Source organism: Manis pentadactyla, chromosome 12, assembly GCF_030020395.1.
Source record: "Manis pentadactyla isolate mManPen7 chromosome 12, mManPen7.hap1, whole genome shotgun sequence".
NCBI classification, from domain to species: Eukaryota; Metazoa; Chordata; class Mammalia; order Pholidota; family Manidae; genus Manis; species Manis pentadactyla.
Genome location: NC_080030.1, coordinates 33238713 through 33255520, shown reverse-complemented (window position 1 = coordinate 33255520; position 16808 = coordinate 33238713). Strand labels below are relative to the sequence as shown.

General features: G+C 43.0%; 1 long non-coding RNA gene across 1 annotated transcript in view; it reads left to right on the top strand.

Moving 5' to 3' along the window:
- Positions 1–15426, top strand: part of LOC118913077 (uncharacterized) — a 49205-nt gene extending 33779 nt beyond the window's left edge. Inside the window, exon 4 of the long non-coding RNA XR_008993174.1 lies at positions 15020–15426. This is a non-coding gene — a long non-coding RNA (uncharacterized LOC118913077). The remainder of the gene's footprint in view (positions 1–15019) is intronic.
- Positions 15427–16808: the final 1382 nt, after the last annotated feature.

Genomic DNA, 16808 nt, shown 5'->3' with positions numbered 1-16808 from the left:
GAAACCCCACGTCTGCGGATGCCGCCTCCTACCTCGCCGCCTTTCTCCCCCAACTGTGTCACAGCTACAGACCAGGAACATGCCAGGGCTGAGCCCACCACACCTCCCTCACCCCTGGTTGCGGGGATCATTCTAGGATGGCTTTTAGGCACACATGCTGGAGACTCACTTTACATCCCCCCACCTGTGCACGAAGGAGGTCAGAACTCAGGGTTTTCCCCTGGCTGACAGTAGGTCATGGACATGGACTCTCTCTGATGCCTGGGATCCCTTCAGGAGAAAGTACTCTGATTTGTGTGTGGGCACATGTGTGTAGCTAAATATGCAGCACAGAAATTAAAATCTAAGTTACAAAGGAAGTGAGAGAAGCAGAAATTGTAAACAGGAAAATGGGAAACCGCCTGTGGCAACTCGGGTGGGACTTTGGGATTTCCAGGCCACTCCTCGGCTGGCTCGGAGGCCTGCTGTCCCTGCATAACGCAGCTGGGAAGTGTCTCCCAGGCAGAGGGCAGGGCACCCTGTTAGGTCTGAAAATGAATAACGATGAACCCCTGGCTTAGTCCTAGTTGGATAAGGATAAATAAAATTAAAATGGGGAAATTTGTTTTAAATGGGTTGTTAATTGCTGTTGAGCTTTAAATATTTGAGTTTATTAATTTCTCCCTCACCCCCTGAATTATATTTCAGCAACATTCCCCTGTTATTAGGCTATTAAATCAGACATATCAAAAAGGAAGCATTTATTTATATCTTCAGAGACATGTACATCTAATTAAGATAGTGTTACTGTGCATATTTGATATGAGGCAACAGCGGCCTCTGATTTCAGTCTCATCAGCTCTGAAGGCCTTAATAAGTATTTGGAATATTTGACTTGAGCTGGATGAGCAGTGATTTTTTAGGAACCTTCGTCCTGAAAGAAGTAGCTGTTCCTAGAAATTGTAAAGCCCCCCACTTGAAAGTTAAAGAATCCAAAATGACAACCTTCAGAAAACAAGAGTTTTGAAAATTGGCTGCATGGCCAGAATGTTATTGTGATAAGAAAAATAATAAAACTTGCCACCATCTAGAGAGCACCTACTGCATGCCACAAGTTCCTAATGAATATTCACTGCCTCCTGCAAGGTTCTCAACAACCCACCATGGGGAGGGAATATTTTTATCCCCACTTTACAGCAGAGCTTAAAGAGATTAAGCAATTTGTCAAAGAAGCCAAGCAGGGACTAAAAGGAAAGCCTGCTTGACTGAGCCTAGGTCTTTCCCATTCTGCCCCTTTCATTGCCAAGAAGAGTTCATTCATTCTAGAATACTCTTAACCAGAGTGGTATCACCCCTGCCCCACAGGGTGATGAAAACTGTTTCTTGGGGAGCAAAAATCATGTTATATTTATGTATAAAGTACAGATAGACACATAGCACATAAACAGATAAACAGTAACTGTGGAACTAAAGTTTCATGGGCCACTATGAGGACCCTGACATCTGGAGAGCCCCTCATGGAGAAAGAGACAGTGGCTGAGCAGCTGCCCCTGCGCCTAGCTTGCCTGGTGCCTGGGGCAGTACCCCCGCTTGCCTTCCCACCACCGCTGTTTATGGGAACTGTCAGCTTACTGCAATAGCAGGGCCCCAGCATGGTGTCAGATTGCAAATTTCATTTGGCTGTGATAAGTTTCTTATCTGATGAACTTGGTCAAAAGACAGGTCAAGCTGTCCATGTGAAGCCATTCCAACAGGTGGAAATGGTCATTTGACCTCCATGTGTTTATGTTTTAGGGTTTCTTTAGCCCATGATTTCTTTTTTTTCTGTAATGTCCTATAATTAGGTAGTGGAGGAAGGTATGAGTTTAGGTTATATCAGAACACTCAGGACTGAATCAGGTTTTACTTCTTCCAGTTCATAAATTATTGGGCAAGATAGTTAATCCCAAAGAGTGTTTTGTTTGCTCATATTTTTAATGTATGTCAAGCATTTTACCCATTTTTACCCTAGACTTGTACTCTCCAATATTGTAGCCACTAGTCACATATAGCTATGTGATAAAATTAAGGTTCCTGTGACCAGGATTCTCACATGGCCCTGGTTGGCTAGCTCCCTACACATGTGTGGGTGATATGTTGCTAAGGACTCTATATAAAGATCTCCGCCCAGTACTCTGGGCGACATGATGGCACGGCTGCAAGGTTGCAGGAGAGCAGAGCAGAGGCTGGAGTGGTGACAGCGCTGAGGACAGAGGCCCAGAGGCAGAGACCGACTTGCTTCATGCAGACTTGCTCTGAGTGAATGAGATTTTAGTGACTGACCTGCCACCATGGAAATAAAGTTGGGTATAACCCTTTCACCCCAAGAATGTTCTACTGTCACTCCTTTGGTCACATTGAATCCATAGTGAACTTCCCCGGGGCTGAAACCCATTGGCAAGACAATTGGTGAAGTCAGCAGGGTTCATCGGTGACCAAGGAGAAAGAACAGGCAGCCCTCGTGGAAGGAGTGTTTCAGCAGCTGCACCTATGGACGGGGAGACACCCGAGTGTGCCCTGTGGACATGTGGTACTGGGAAGGGTTGGGGGGCTGGGGTCCACCCCAAGAGAAAGCTGACTGAAATGGCATCGCTTCAAAGGGCTGTGGAAACAGTAATCGATGTTGTGGTATCACGAGAGGAAGCAGCACGAGGAGGAGCAGCGGCCCGAGAAGCAGCAGTGCGCAGGCTGCCAGGTGCCGTGGGGCAGGTGGAGGATGGAGCCCGGGAAGCAGCAGCATGCAGGCTGCCAGGTGCTGTGGGGCAGGTGGAGGATGTCAGCCCCGGAAATGGAGGAGCAGAGGTTTGACGAACAGGTGTGGGTGGAGGCCCTGCTGGTGCCAGAGGCATCGGCCCCTCCTCTGTGGAGACCCCACCTGCCTGAAAGCTGGTGGAAGCCAGGATTGGGCAACTGCAGGTTCCTCCAGGAGAGGTGCGGCCCCTCCTCAGGGTGTGGAGCGCTCGGTGCTCTGCTCCTATCCTCAGGCTCAAGCACAGAAGGAAACGGTCTGCTTCTCGAAGGAAGAATTTAAGGGGCCCCAGGACCCAGATGTGGGTTGTTTTGAAAAGGCGGGAGCAGAGCACAAGAGGATGGATGACTGGAGCTGTGGCAGCAACTGAGACGGGAGCAGTGGTTCCGGCCGCTGAGGATGAAGCAGAGGCAGAGATAAAGCAACTAGACCGGCCTGTGTGTCTGCAGGCCTTTCTACTGGAGAGGCTGGAGAAGGTGGGTGCTGTCAGGCCCACCCAGGCCTTTGGTTAACTCATCTGAGTAGAACTGGTTTGACTACAGCCAGGATGACCACTTGGTGGCAATGGGTCTCCTCAGGCTTGAGGGTTATTATAATTTGTTGTAATTTTTGTTATTTGTATGTTGTTGTAGATTATGGAATTTGGTTACAATGCTCCAGCTTTCTCACACAGGGATCATTGCAGAGGACTGAGGGCTCATAGATGGAGAGGAGAGAAGCCTGGAGGGGTGGAGTATGGATAAAATGAAGGTTCCTGTGGCCAGGATTCTCACCAGGCCCTGGTTGACTAGCTCACTACACACATGTGGGCAACACGTTGCTATTGATTCGCTATAAAGATCTTCGCCCAGTGCTCTGGGCAACATGGTGGCATGGCTGCAAGGTTGCAGGAGAGCGGGGCAGAGGCTGGAGTGGTGGCAGTGCCGAGGGAAGAGGCCCAGAGTCCCAGAGGCAGAGACTGGCTTGCTGTGTGCAGACTCACTCTGAGTGGATGGGACTTTAGTGACTGACCTGCCACCGTGGGAAAAAAGTTGTGTATAACCCTGTCACCCCAAGAACGTTCTACTGTCATTTCTTTGGTCACACTGAATCCAAAGTGAACTTGCCCAGGGCTCAAACCCATCGTCAAGACACCTAACAAGTGGGCAACAGAGTGTTTATGAACATTAGTAAGGAGTCAGAGCAACATGGCCTTAAGCCTGAGAGGAGTGATAGGGGTACATTGGCTTATTTTCCCTGAGACTTAACTTCCTTGTCTGTAAAATGGGTACACAATAACATCTCAGGCTTATGAAGATGAGATGAGGAAACAGATATAAAGGGTTTCACACAATGTCTGGCATGGTAGGCACTCATAAATCAATGCTTTTCTTGTGAGGATAAAACCAGTCAGTTCCCCTAATTGCTAGTTTGTTTGTGTAAAAGGATATTTCCCCTGTTGCCTGGGATGTATTGCTTTGTTATTAAGGATCTCTCTCAGGATATCCCTAGAGGTGACTTGATAAAATAATACTGAAGTCATGCTTAAGGTGCTATAGGAATCCATTCTTTAATTTACATTTGAGAATTTGCTGCTCGCATAATCATCTTAACCTTCTCATTGGTATTGGTTGCTGTGATTACAGAGTGTCAGAGCTTGAAGAGATGTTAAAGAAAATGTAATTGCATCCCCGCGTTGTGATGGTAAGGATGGTGACACCCAGGGAGGTGTGCCCAGAGTCACAGCTCTGTCGTGGCGAAGCCAGGACTAGAAGGTGGGGCCCTGGTCAGCACATAGAGTGCTTAATGTTTCAGCGATTTCCTGTGCCCCCTCTCTCTGGCAGCTGCTCCACCTCCCAAAAGAAAGTTACAGTAAGCGCTTCATCATCTATTGGGTGAAAATTTTGTCCCCGTCTCTGGTCACCAAAGTGGTTGTTCACTCAGAATAACAGCATTTGAAGTCTGGGAAGCACTCGTGGTCCCATGCCCCATGGCAGCCATGGTGGCTGGTGGTCAAGGCACCATTTACCTCCCTTTGTTTTACATACTATTGTGCCCATTTTTTAACCTCCTATCCCCTCTTGATTCCCTCTCTAAAACTACAAGCCTGGGAGAGGGGTCGCCTGTGCCCCTTGATGTTCAGATATTCGGGGCCACGTATCATCTAAAGACAATGCCACGGTTACTCCTTTTTTCTGGTTACTGGATAGAAAAGAATCTTGTGCTTTCAGCCATTTTTAGTGACACTTAAATTTTGGTAGAAAGAGAAGTCATATTAAGAGAAATCGCACGTACAAATCCTTGGATACAAAGAAGAGAATATAATTCTCAGCCAAGCTTCAGTGTGCCTACCAGAAAGTGAGAGATTTTACGAAAGCGATCAATTTCATTTGCTGGGTAGTGGGACTGTGAAGAAGGCTTTTTTATAAAAACTACTTTCTCTTGTTTTCTTGTCTTCCAGAGACCCAAATGTTTATATATTCTCATTAGAAAACCAAGAGAATGAAAATTACAGTGTGTCTGGATTATTCATGGTCCACCTGGATTGATGTTTTTGTCTCCTGCCCCCAAGGCAGGTCTCCATCCAGTCACATAGTTCAGGCCTTAGGGGAGGAGGCTGTCCTGTTCCTTCCCAACCCACCCTGGCAGTGGAAGGCGGGAGGGAAGGAGAAAGAAGAGCAGAGAGAGGCACTGTTTTTCCTGAGCTTGCAGAGAAGGGGCATCTCAGCATTTCAAGGCCAAACAGCGTAGGAAGAGTAACTGAATCGCCAGATTAGGTTGGAACTACTAATGTGTGCAAACTTTACATAGTATATGTGTTTGATCTTTCTTTCAGAAATGTTGCTCAAAGAACTAAACAATTTAATGTCTGAGAAACAGGCACCAATATAGTTTTGCTTTGTATGAGACAAGTATGTAGTTATAGATAAAGGCACTGTAGAAGTAATTAGATTATACTGGGTTTTGAAAAGGTTTCTTTGTTAAGGAGTATGGTTTGTTTTTATGATAGTATTGAATTTGTAACAGAAAGCCTGGCCTTGTAATTGGACACTGATTTAGATCATCAAAAAGTGCTCGTATTTCCTTTGGAATCATATGGCATTGGGCATGTACGAAAATGTCCCAACAGGAAGAGGAGAGAGAAGCAGGAAGTGTATGGATAGTTAGATAAACTGTGGAAACTGTCACAAAATAGCATCCTGTCCGGGTCCCCTCCGCACACGCCTAGAGCAAGCAAGCGACTGTACACTCCTGTGTACCACACAGTGGTGACTGCGTGGCGGCACCTTCAACTACTGGGCTTTTCTCTGGGCTAAAGGCGCAGCACTCTAGATGTTCTGCAGGCTTGTACAAAAACGGGGATTGATTTCTGTCTGGATAAAGGTAACACGATTAAACCTGGAATTGGCTCTGCATGTATCATGGCTTGTTTGGGATTAGAGTAACGACGGTAGAATTGCCTGCCCATCTGTGAAGAGCTCCAAATTAGGGATCAGAGTGAAGTTGGGGGGTTCCTGGGAGCATGTGGAATGATCCAGTAAGCGTGGGAGCTTTTGCCTGCCGTGTCTCTGGGGTCTGGTTCCTCCTGGGCCAGTCAGCCTGCAAGCCCAAACCCCTGGTCGGCCCTCAGCAGTACAACTGGCTGCCCTTCGCCCCTCTCTTCACTCCTGCTCTGCTCTGTAGCTCAGCGTGACTCATTTCAGCCCCGTAACTCGGCTCCCACTTTTCCAATAATTACTTTGATTTATGATACGGTTTGGACACTCTCTGGCCCTGACCTTGGCACTCACCCCAGAATGTTATTTTCAGCACTAATCCTCTAGCTCTCCTGCTGCAGCCATGGGCAGGAGGGGCTCCATCCTGTCATAGCCGCACATTCCAAGCCCAGAGGGACAAGGCCAAACCCATCGCAGTTCCCACCCCCAGCGTCCAATCAGGTAAGGGCCCCGGAATGGGGCAGGGTGACGAAGCTGGCTAAGTCTGTCTACTGTGCATCCTGACTTTGACAACCATGAGCCAAATGTTTTCTGGCAGCACTGAAGTTGCTGTACTTCTCCTGCAAAGAAACTTGGCGCACACTCAGGTTTTACCTTTGGAGGATGAAACATACACATGTAGTAACTTGAGAAGATACACAAAGCTATGCCTGGGAAGTGGGGTGGATATTCACCCAAATAAAAGAGCACTCCAAAAGAGGAAGGGTCAGAGGGATAGGCATCTCTCCTAGCTGATTAAGGTCAATGGTTCGAAGATCTGAAGGACATATCCCATGGATGGGCAGTGAAAAATGAGTGGATACCTTTCAGACAGACAGCACCCACATGAGCCAATGCACAGGAGCTGGGTCTGGGTGACCCGCTCAAGTGACTGAAGCATGGGAGGCAAGTCCCCATCCCAGGGCTGCAGCCGTCTCCACACAATGGGCACAGCTTTTGCCAAACAGAACAGGTCCCACGGCAGGCAAGGGTCACCTGAGATAACTATTTCAGAATGGAAAATCTCAGCCAACAGACCTAACAGCAATAGATAGAATGTTTAAATTAGTGTAGTATCAAAGAATCTGTACTTCGGTTGTTATTTCACTCTTGTTTCTTCAGGTGATACTCTAAAACATCGGCAACTATGTGTGCATTATAAATAATGTATTTGCAATTTACATGTTTCTGACTGAGAAAATTTCAGCAACAACCCCAACTAAACTGCATGCATGATTTACCAGGAGATGAATAAAATTTTGACTATGAGAAAAACTTGGAAATGGTGCTTCTTCCTAACAAAATACAATTAGAGAGTGGTTGTAGTCTTTGGTTCTGGACTTCCATGTTTATAAACTGGAATGTTTAGGTTACAGGTACTGGCCAAATGCACAGAGAAAACTAGAAAAACCAAGTTTACCTCTTCTTGGTATAGTACTTGAAACTTTTAAAGATACCTTTAAATGTATTCTGTATTTGTTCCTCATGTCAAGTGGGAGTAGGTTTTGTCACTTACAGAGAGCTTCATCCATTAGCCTAGGGTGGCCGACCCCTTGTGCTTGCGTGTGAGCATGTATTGCTTTGACTGCCCAGGACCCTCCTCATTTCTGGGGACACTGTCCCTCTTTTGGGGGGAAAACTGCTCTCTCACTGCAACTATCTAGTCCAGGTGCGGGCTACCAGTGACATGCTGCCATTCTGGGCCCTTGACTCAACCTGAGCCCACTAGACTTTTCCTGGGGTTTTTCGACCAGCAGCAGGCTTGGGGTGAGCAAGTAGACAATTTTAGTTAAGTATTTTTCCTTCTTGTAGCAAGTTGTGAGATGTGGGGCACAGGAATTTTTGGTGGCTATGTGTCCAGCCATGGGGAGGAAGTTTAAGCAAAGAAAAATAATAAGCATGAGAAAGAGAGTCTCGTTAGCATTCACATCTGGTTCCAGGGGTGTTTGAGGCTCAGTTGCTTCTTTTCGATGGTTACTTGAAATATTCAAGGAACATGCTTTTTCTTTTCTTTTTGCTTAAACCATTTCAGGTTTAGGTTCCTTAAAATAACCAAAGGGGTTCTAATCAATATATCTGTCTACTAGTACACTATCATATCACTTCTATCTCCATGAACCCATTATAATCTACTTTAATATATGCATAAATAAGGCTCAGTAAAGTTAAATAAATTGCCCTAAACCTTAGGTTGAGTTATTGGTATAATTATGTCACTCACCAGGACATGTCAGTAGGACCCTATTGTGTAATTAATACAGTTTCACATCTGCCATCTCCATTGATTTCTGTAACAAGCCCTTGGAATGGATTGGACAACATTGTTAGCCTTAATTTTAGGTGAGAATACTGAGGTTCATAGACAGTATGTAACTTCCTGAGCATCAGACAATCAGCAGGTGATGGGACAGGCTTGGACCCAGGCTTTCAAACAGAACATCCAGTGCTTCCTTCTTACCACACCTCTTTGCACATCTGTACATACATACAACACACACAGACATGTATGTACACAAAGCTTTGTTTCAGTTAAAAATGAAAATTGATTTCAGCACAATAAATGTGTTTTATAGGATTGCTTTTAAGAAGTGTTAAGATTTTACTGCCCATAATTATTTGTACTTTGACTTCCTGCCAAAACATTGGTTTAGCAGTCACCCAACTCTTCTGTAGATCTAACTGGGCTAAAATCTTTCCCATTATCTTGAGACTTGATAAAATATAAATAGCTTGTACTTTGTCTCTCTTGGTTTTGATACCTAATGAAATATGAAAAAGCAAGATGACACATAAAAGAAAAGCAAAAGATAACTAATTCAGAGATCAACTTGGAAATGCTCCAAAATTAGATCGCATAATTAGTTCACAGTTTAGAAGGCTTTGGTGGAATTAGATTTATGCAAACAAATTCCATTCACATAGTTCAGGAAGACTGAATGATTTTATAGATGAATCACACTAGAAGTTGAGGATTACATAAGTCTTATTCCTCATTTTCTCTCTTATATCAACTGGTTTAAAAAAAAACCCCAAGAATGGGCACTAAATTGTTCACTGAAAAAAATCAGCGGTGGCCCCGGAGAGCTAAATCATAGCACTCTTTAAAAGGCATAAACTTTCCCTGAGGGCAAGTAGCCAAGGCTGGTAGGCTTGGGATTTGAGCTGCCCTGGGTTTCACCTCTATGTGCAATACTGTACAGGGGGGAAGTAAGTGAACACGAGACTGGATCACTGATTTTTAAGCTGTATTTTTGTTGTTTCAGGAAATCCAACATACAAAACAGTCCAAGGTGAACTGTTGTTGCTGTAGGGGCCGGGGAAGGAAACAGAAGCCCAGGGCTCTTTGACAGCTGCTGGCCAAGACAAACCCTATGGGACTTCCCCACTGAAGCATTTATGACTCAGTATTGGCTGCATGAGCTGTAGGCTTAAATATTGATCACAGTAACACGATCATAACTTAAAACATTATTCAATGGGAATTTTCTGAGATTATGAAAATTCAGATTTAAGATTCAACTATGTAGATAACTCAGCGACTAAACAATATAAGCAAACCATGCCGTTAAGTAGCTCATCACATATTTTTAAAAAAATGATTTTTCTTTTCACTAAATTGGTTGTCTGTACTGACCAAATAAGATGATTATTTCATTGTGCAAATTCTTCTTGGACAGTTTCCCCTGTTCACAAACCAGCTTTTGTCAGATGCGTCAGTCCATGTACACACTGTCTGGGGACAAGGGAAGGCAGGTCCGGGTAGGTTTGAAATTGGCATGTAGCCAGTAAACTTATAAATTCACTTTGGACTTAGACTAAGCTGTGAAACATGTGTCTCAATCAATGTATGGCAGTAATAGTTTTAGGTTAGAAAAATATCCCAATGTGTACCATTCTCCAGCTGGCGACTGGTCTGCCAGTTGTAAACTATGTGTAAACATTTTGAAATAGGTAGTGTTTAAAACTTTGCAATGAGTTGGGTGAAGGTTTCAAGGATCAAATGTAATATAAATTTGAAATATTCCAAAATGTTTGCGAAACATCAAACCATGATATAAACCCTTGTGAAAAATTATACTGAATGCAAACTTTGTCATTTTGAATATTTCAGTTCTGAGTTAAGACTCCATATAGTTATTTTCATTTATTCCTTGCCGGTTTAATGCAAATTCAGATCATTTCTGGTTTGACAAAGATGATGTTCTGCACTGCTTTTCTATTTGCATGAAACCCCATGATAATGAAGTTGCACTTGAAAAGCAGAGGTTAGAAAAGAAAGAGGTCTACAGGTTTTTGAGAGTAGACATGCTGGGTTGCCTCTGTTTTCTGCATATGTAGTTGTATTTTTAAAAGCATGTGATTAAATTATAAACTGTCTTCAGAAACATATTAAATGTATGTGTATATATATAAAATGTTATATTTAATGTATATGTTATACATAATATATCACATATAATACATATATGTGTAATATATATTATATACACACATACAGAATATGTGTTAATTGACTGTTTATGTTATCTATAAGGCTTCTGGTCAATAGCAGACTATTAGTAGTTAAGTTTTTCTTTTCATTAAATTGACTGGTTATCTGTACAGACCAAATAAGATGATTATTTCATTGTGCAAATTCTTCTTGGACAGTTTCCCCTGTTCACAAACCAGCTTTTGTCAGATGCGTCAGTCCATGTACACACTGTCTGGGGAGTAGTTAGGTTTATATATATATATTTATGCACAAATTGATGACTAAATTTATGTGTGCATTTAATTTTTTCTATCAAAGCCATGGAATATTTACTTAAAAACATTTACTGGACACTCACACTGATTTCCCAAGTTTTACAGAAAATGCTGTTCTGGAAATACTTTCTAAGTAATGAATTTTTTTTTTCAAGGTGAATTTGTAACAATTTTGTGAACCTTTAACTAAATTTTTTCTTAAAACATAGATATAGTTTTCTTTAAACTTAGCTATAACCCAGTGCCTAGTCACTCAGACAAGTAAGTAATAAATGACAGTGAAATAAGGCTGAGCTAATATAATTCCCTGTCATTGTATCAGAAGACTGTTAAAAATTTCTGTGTGAAACATTTTGTCTTAGTTTTTACTGATGAAACTGATTTAAAGACACTCTGGTTGTAAGCTAAGAATATATAATGCTTAGAATATAATACTAGTTACCTAAATAGACTAGTCAATTATCTATACTTCAAATAAGTAATAACCAGATTTGTGTGTGTATGTATGTGTGGGTGGGGAATAGGAGAGTATGTTCTGTATTTTACTCTAGTGTGAAAGGAAAAAAGAAATACTAACAATCAACTATTAGTTTTCTGTTTGTCACAGAGGTGTGTAGGGAAGCCTTTGTATGTTGAAAGGAAAGTTGGAGATTTATTTTCTGCTTTCCCTCCTTTCAGCTGGAGTGTGGGTTGTGTGGGGATTGAGGTAGGATTTCTCCACCTTTTTCATTACCCTATGAAGAGAGGTGACAAGGGCCAGGCTAAGTATCTCTAGAATCCAGTGAGAAGTTTTGAAAATGACAAACACAACCTTAATCTTTCTGTATATTATGACTTCCAGATGGAAATAAATACCAGTAGAGGGGTAATATTTTTTTAAAACAGAAAAAAATTATACTTTTAAACCTGATGTCCTGATGCACAGATATTAAAGATAATTGCAGAGCCTCTGCATCCTGGGTGTGCAGGGCCTTGACTGAGGGCTCTGGCCTCTGTGTTCACAGGAGAGCAGAACAGAAGGGGGAGGCAGGAAGATGAGTAAAGGCTGGAAAGACGACTGTTCCTGGCAGTGTGATATTAAGGTCATTAATATGTCTGCATTTTGGTTCCAGTTGTTAATACAGTATCCTAGTAAAATATCAGAAAGATTGCGTAGAACTAAAGATGACTTAGTCTAAGCCATAACTGGATACAATCTGATGCAAACACTTTTAGGGTGAGTTCACTTTAAAGTGGAATTTAGCTAGCTTAATGAAAACAGTATTGACAAGGCACTGAAGAGACAGAAAAAAACCATTCTGTCTGGGAAGCACAACAAACCCCGGCCCTCCCATGGGGTCGTGCCCAAACTATCTGTATTGAAGGAACATAAGCGCTGCTTAAAAAGGAAACGTTGCTTGGTTCTTTGTTCTCTAATAAACGATTTATTTCCAATATTGAAACTCTGCCCTTAATTTTCTTCATCACTGGGAAGAACCAGGCGAGCCAGTTCTCATTTTTCAATCGGCATGTTTTGTTTCACATTTGTACCGGCTTGAAACAACAGTTACATTTGCAATTCCAGAAAGCGAAGATAAAACTTTGTTCTTGCTTTTGTGTTGAGCTGTACCATTTATTTCTCTCCTGGCAACAGATTTTAAATCTCTTCCTCCCTCTCTTTTCCTCCTTTTCGTGGGAACTGTTTAGTGAGTGCCGACAAAGCGCTGTGTGTGTTTCTTTCCCCCTTCGCCTGGTTTCTGTGTTGGTGAGCGCAGGCACGCATTCATTAACGTAATTCCTCAACAGCCAACAGGAGCGGATCATAAACCCGGGAGAAAAAGCCTCATAAATATTTAGATGCGCCTTCTACTTTCCAAACTAGAGTGAAAAGGAGTATTTAGTGAGGAATCGGTCTGGGTTAATCTGCATGTGAATCAAGAAAGGGGGACAAAGGATGAAAAGAGGATGGAAATTCGAATACAAACCCTACGGTCTCCAGGGGGTCATTCATCTTGTTCTCGTCAAAACCCTGACAGGGCTTGGCTTTTTTCTGCGCATGAGCAAACAGAGCGGTTTTCCAAAGACAGCTGGCGAAAGCAGTGTATGCTTTGTTCTATCTTGTAGTTTTTTTTAAGGAAACAAAATTGCGTTACACTTTATATTTGACTTCTTCATTCTCAGTTGCTGCCATCCATATGAGTGAGGCATCTATAGTTAGTGATGTATACAAATGTACAAGACAGGAAGTAGGAACAAGCTTTTTTTTATTGTGTCAAAATACACATAAAACTAACTACATTTTTAAGTGTACAACTCAGTGGCATTGACTGCATTCACAATGTTGTGCAATCTTTGCCACTATCTGTTTCTAGAACTTTTTCATCATCCCAAACATTAGTTCTGTACACGTTAAACAGTAACTCCTGACTCTCCCCTCCTCCAACATAAACAAGATTTTTTTTTTTAACTCTGAACCTAAAGACTCTCCATGGAGTTAGAACTCCTGGCACTTGATTTTGGAGGCACTGGAGTGTGCAGAGCATGGGGGAGTGAAGGAAGGTAAAGATAAAGAAATGAGAAGAAGCTAGAAAAATCTTTTGCCGTAGGTGTGGTTTCACTGAGTTAATGAATTTAAAGCCATCAAATAATGAAATGAATATGGAGAAGGAAAACTTGGAAGTCAAATGGCCAGTCTGGTTTTCAACAGGATGAAAGAAAATGAGAGTAAAAAGTTTAGCAGCTTTTGCAAATTACCAATTTTTATAAGGAATTGGTTTAGGTAGTAATTTCAAAATAAAAGTCAAAGAAAAAAGTCTGTTACATGTGATAATACTTGAGACAAAACAAGTAGAGTATATATTCTATAAACTATTGCACCAAATGACTAAAAGACTGACGTGAAGGCCGGGAGGAAAACCTGTACAACTAACTGTAAAAATTACTTTATGTGGTTATTTCCCCTTTTGCAAATCTCTGGGGTTGCAACTAGGTTGCTTTAAAGGAAAAGCATATCAAAGTATTACTGGTCAAATTCCATTACAAGGCAATATATTATGGAGGAAATTTGCAATTCCAACTCTCAAATTCATCACTTACTTTCAGAAATCTTTAATAAAAATTAAGTGAAATTAAAAAAAGTGGAGTTTTTTGGTGAGTTTGTGTTAATGGACCTTGTTTTGTAGCACATTCAGTCCTCCCTGAGAATGAGTATTCTCAGTTGAGACACATGGGAGTGACTAATATTCTTCTTCCCTCGGTGGAAGTCATGCCTGTTACCATCACTGATTATTTAAGGAATTTTAATATTCCATATAATGTGAAGATAGGATTACCCAGATGGCTTTCAAGATAGGTGTTGGGTGGGTGGGGGAAGAGTGTTCAGAGCCAGAGAACCAAGGTAACTGCAGGGGGAGTGGGGGAGGGGGCGAGGAGAGCAAAGCAGCTGATTTGGGAATTTGCAGTTTCAAACAGGGAAAACTAGCTCTAATTAGCTTAATCAAAAAGGAGGCTCACTGACCAACTGGGAAATATGAATCAGACATTAATGAATGAAGGAACTCAAATGATGTCACTAAGGAGATGTTCTTCCATTCAGCTCTGCTCTCCTCAGTGTTGGCTTCTTTCTTTGGCAAGTTCTTTCTCTGTGGCCATTACCACTGTGGCCACCATATCCCTAAAATATTTTCATTTACTAAGGCTAGCAATCCCACCAAAAAGGAGATGACCGTTTTCCTGAAGCAGCTGTGGGAGTGGTAGCAGTGTCTGCCTTGAGTCAGGCGGCTGTCCCAGAGGGACGTGGAGTCCCTCAAGCGCCGCCTGCTGCTGGTGGCAGAGGATTAGGCCACACCAGCATCACACTAGATGTCCAGCAGGAGAGGTTTTTTATGGAGAGGAGGAGGAGGAGGAGGGGGAAAGATGCTGGGTGGACCACTACAGCTCTGACCGTTCACTGCAAAATTGATCCTTCATTGAGCTTTGGGGTATATGAGTTGTGCTGTTAAGGGCTGGCTAGGCTACTAGCCAAGGGCATATTTGTTTAACTACAATAAAAATGCCTTTCTTATTTCAGTAAGTGACAGAACTGTGCAGGTGAAGAGCTCTGCAAAATGGCCTTTCTCCAAGCAGTCATGCTGGGACCCACATCTTCAACAAGTCTCCGTTTCTGCTGGCCCTGATGGGACAGCTGATGATGGGGGACAGCTTCATCTATGGGCAGGTGTGGAAGGGGTACAAATCACCTCAGCTCATATTCTAGCATTAGAACTCAGTCACCTGGCCATGCCTAACTTAAAGAAACATGGCAAATGTAAACTGCGGTGTGTGCAGGAAGAAGAGGAAATCATTTTGGTGAACTGCCATCAGTCTTTGCCTCATCAGTCACCACCATCCTGCAAATGGGTCAAAAACTACCGGAACCTGTACTGGAATAATAATAACAGTTGTTGGGTTCTTATTATGTGCCAGGGCTGTTCAGAGGGCTTTGCATATATCAACACACATAGTCCTTTCATCAGTCTATGAGTTGGGACAAACCTCCTCGTTGTGAGATTAAGAAACAGAAGCAAAGAGAGGTCACTTATTTTGCCCATGGTTGAAAAACCAGAAATTGTTGGAGCAAGGACTTGATATAAGACAGGGATGTTGGGGACTAAATGAAATGATGTTTGCAAAGGGCCCAGGTCATGCCAGCCTCATGATTATTAATCTGTTTCTCAGGTTGTGCACAGCCTCTTGGAGGCAGGCTCATTTGTAGGCCAAGCTGGAAGCTGAGCGCTGGGTGTTCACAGAGGCAGGCTCCAGAAGGCTTTTCCTATTAAGTCTACAGGACCCCTGGGAAGCTTGGATCCATTCATTAAATTAGAACCATTGTTAAAGGGAGAGTTCATGCAAGGGCAAGACCAGGCATCACCACAACCTGCACACATGAACTTCCCCTGTGGGAATACTTTTCTACCATGATCTGCAAGCCTTCCCCTGTTCTTGACCTCAGGTGGAGTCTGTTGCTCATGGTTCAACATTCCTGAGGGACTTAAAGCACAATCCCACTAGAAGACAGCACACTGTTTGGTAATTTTTGGCTTACTCGCCGCCTTTCCCACCTTGCAAATTTCTTGAAGGGAGAGACAATTCCTTTGTATCCCTAATGCCTCACATGGCGCATGACATGGAGTAAGCCACCTAAAAGTGATAATTGGATGTTAATAATAATTCTAATAGCCAATGTGTATTGAGCAATTGCTGTATTCCAAGATGTTATGGGCTTGATTATCATTGCCCCATTTCATTCTCACAGCAACACTGTAAAGTGGCTATTATTACTATCCCAATCCATAGCCTCAAAAATAGCTGCTGAGGTCAAGGTGTCTGCCCAACATCCCAACAGAGCCAGAGCTGTTCATCATTGTATCACCTTACTGGGTCAAATTTAACTCAATGCCAAAGAGACTCACATCCTTCTCTATGCCAGAGGCATCCAGGGGAGCAGAGAAGCAATCTCACAATCGGAGAAGAATGGCTCAGTGGGGAAGGCTTGGGTGTGGGACAAGGGGCAGTAAGCAAAGATCCCCAAGACCTCAGCACAGAGACTCTATGAATGACCATGGTGGCAAACTGAAGGTCAGAACAGGTAGCCTCAAGCCCAAGAGAGAAGGCTTGGAGGGGAAGGAGAAAGGACTCCTTTGTCACAGGGTCAGAGATTGGCTCTGGACAACCCCCTCCAAGGGCTGGGCTGCACACCCCAGTAACAGAGAAGGTGCTCTGGGGACCTCTAACTACAGAAAAGATTAATAAGAATGTTTGGAAAATATTTGAAATGGTTGACCCAGGGGTCCATTGAAATGTAAATGAGGTCAGGCTCT